The 2,965-nt window shown below is 35.0% G+C and overlaps 1 long non-coding RNA gene across 1 annotated transcript; it reads left to right on the forward strand.

Annotated features, from left to right (window-relative positions):
• The first annotated feature begins 322 nt into the window (after positions 1 to 322).
• On the forward strand, positions 323 to 1,493 carry LOC311091060. The gene is made up of 4 exons (XR_014607988.1): positions 323 to 568; positions 886 to 1,014; positions 1,097 to 1,237; positions 1,314 to 1,493. It is a non-coding gene; the product is annotated as an uncharacterized lncRNA (long non-coding RNA).
• The last annotated feature ends 1,472 nt before the right edge of the window (positions 1,494 to 2,965 follow it).

A 2,965-nucleotide genomic window follows, 5' to 3' on the forward strand; every position in this document is an offset into this window, starting at 1 on the left:
AGCGCTTGACCTGTACTAGCAACGAGAGAAGTTCAGTTTTAACACTAACCACTCTAAACGTTTACTTTATTACTTTACCGGACATGGGCATTATCTCCTTCTTATCTTATGCTCGAAACACTCAGTTTCTAAAAAGTTTGAAATCTTCTTTGAATTGTTAAAACAAACAACAACAGCACATGAGGAGCTTGAACTCATTCTCTCGCTGCTAGTACAGGTCAAGCGCTACGAACCGGAAGTATGCAACCGGAGTTGCATTTTGTATTATTGTAATGCATGCCGGATTGTTACATGTTGCTTGGCTTTATTTCTTTAAGTGCCCGGAGGAACACTACTTTTTGAGGGTGAAAAGGATCACTTGATTCCCTCAACATCACAGAGTCTTCTGGATAGTGACTTCTTTGTGGTGGCAGGTCGTATAATCGGACACTCATTCCTGCATGGCGGTCCATGCTTAACTGGTTTAAGCCCAGCAATAATCCACGTGCTTTTTGGTGGACCCCCTGAAACTGCCACAATAGATATACTGGACTGTGTGGACACTGATGTCCGTCAAGTAATAGAGATGGTTAGTTAATCTTTACTCTTATTAATTTTCATTAAATATATTAGCTGGGAATAAAAAAAATAAGTCCAGATTCAACAGGCTCAAATTGTGAAAGAATGGACTATTAGGAGGAATAATTTTCACACGTGAATTGGCAACTCTGAGTCCTGACATTAACCTCAGTGAAAGTCTTTTGGATGTGCTGGAGACTTTACAGAGTGCTCACCTCTTGCGTTGTCAATACAAGATTGACTCTTTAAGTATTTGCCTATTAAAATCCAAACTTTGACACTTTTTTTTTGGCCAGGCAATGTATATAATTATTATTTTATGACCAGTTGGAAGGCACAGGTGAATTATCAGAGGAGGAAAAGAGGGCTATTACAGACCTTGCAGTGTCCTGGGATTTGCCTGGTGTGACATCAGATAACAGAAGATGGCTCCTTGACAAACTGCTCATTCATGCAGTGAGTATGCACTATTGGTTGGAATACTCTTAAAATTTAGAAATGTAATGTATGTTTCCAATCCAAATTAAATTATGTGAAGGTCCTTGAAAGAACTTCCAAGCAAGTAAAGCAGCTTCGGCGGGGTTTGAAGGAAACATTGATCTGGCCTTTGCTAACTGAGAGGAAAGACACTATTCCTCTTCTCTTTCCTAGGACTTGTGATACAGTGTACACCCCACTGGTAAGATATGGACCATTTATGTAATTTTGTTGAGCTCTACAATTCTTAAGTAATGATAATTTTGTCAATGTGTCAGATGGTTTTAGAGAGGATATTTTGGCCAACACATGATGAAGACAGCGAGGCTTCTCTTGAAGACACATGTAGGCTCACCGGATTCCTTCGCACCTTCATTGGAAATGGTAATTATATGAGAAATCAACAGATTTTTTTGCTTTAGATGCTGGATTTTTTTTTAATTATTTTGTTTTTTGAGGTGCACTCATGTTAATAGGGCTGTCACTAACGATTATTTTGGTATTCGAGTAGTCGGTTCATTATTCCGACGATTAATTTAACAATCTGATTTATTTTTTTGTGATTAATAAAAATAGTACACATTTGTAAGTGAACAACAGCCTTGACTTAGAATATATATCTAGGTATTTAAACAATTGTTAATAACAATGAGGCAATAACTGGTTCAAAAGTAATAATCATATGCTTTATTAGAACAAAACTGTTAAAACACATAATGAAATATAATATAAAGAATATAACTTATGTACATTATGTATTATAACAAGAGCCTGCAAAGGACGCCTGTGGTCTAATGATTGCCTTTACATAATATAATATTGGCTTAGAACATTTAATCAAATGTCCACTTAATTTTGTATATTTGGACATTTAGAAATGCTACAGCCACTGTAATTTCTTGAACAAGAACATGCTGAGTGAGGGTTAACTTTTATTTTGAAATCACAATGAGCAGGTAGCATATTTTTAATTAACATTTAAATCAAATATGTAAATCTGTGATGCTACAAATGCCTTTTTCTTTTCTTTTTTTGTTTGTTTTGTTTTTAATGCAGCTTCTTATAATATCTTACAGTTTCTAATGAAATTCTGAACTGGATGGGATGTGCTGCCCAGAAGCCTAGACGTTGAGGTGGTGGATGGAAACCTACCCAAGTCTTCCACATGCTATCAAACTCTCAAGCTTCCTAGTCATTACAAGGACTACGTTTCCTTTGAGAGAGATATTTTAGCTGCTATCTGGAGCTCAGATTATGGATTTGGAATGGTCTAAGTTTATAACATCAGATGCCATTTTTCAAAATGTTTCTTGTCTAAATCGGATATTTAGTCAGAAAATTTCAAACATGTTTGGTATGCTGCAATGTTCAGAGCTTTGGCTATGTCATAACATTTGTTATTAAATGTAAGAATTTATAGGCTTGGATGTACTAAAAAGATACTGTTCTAGAAATTCTAGCTATACTAAATGGTTTGGAAATATGGAAGAATATTCACTGGTTGCAAGAGTTCATTCATATTAACTGCCACTGTTAAAATGTCCCACTTTTTCTTCCTGGAAATCCAGTCTGTGAATCTTGTAAGCAATTTTTACATGTATTCAGAACTTTGTTGTCAAATTTATATCAAACTAAGCTTTGGTCAAACAAGTTATTTGAAATATTTATTGACCTTGGTACATTACAAAGATTGTGTGGCTGTTCAAAGTCATTACACAAGTTCAATAAAAATGATTGTTTGTCCATGCATGGTTCTTTACTTATTATATTTGTGGGGGGGTTTAATAGCATTAACATTAATGAATTACTGAGATCAGAACTAGTGAAATACATATTTAAACAATGTTGATAAGAGGTTAAAAACAGGAACATATAATTGTATGCATCATAAGCGCAACTTGCTGATGCTCTTTGAAATTGTGTATACTTG

Source organism: Abramis brama, assembly GCF_963993115.1.
Source record: "Abramis brama genome assembly, chromosome: 10".
Taxonomy (NCBI): Eukaryota; Metazoa; Chordata; class Actinopteri; order Cypriniformes; family Leuciscidae; genus Abramis; species Abramis brama.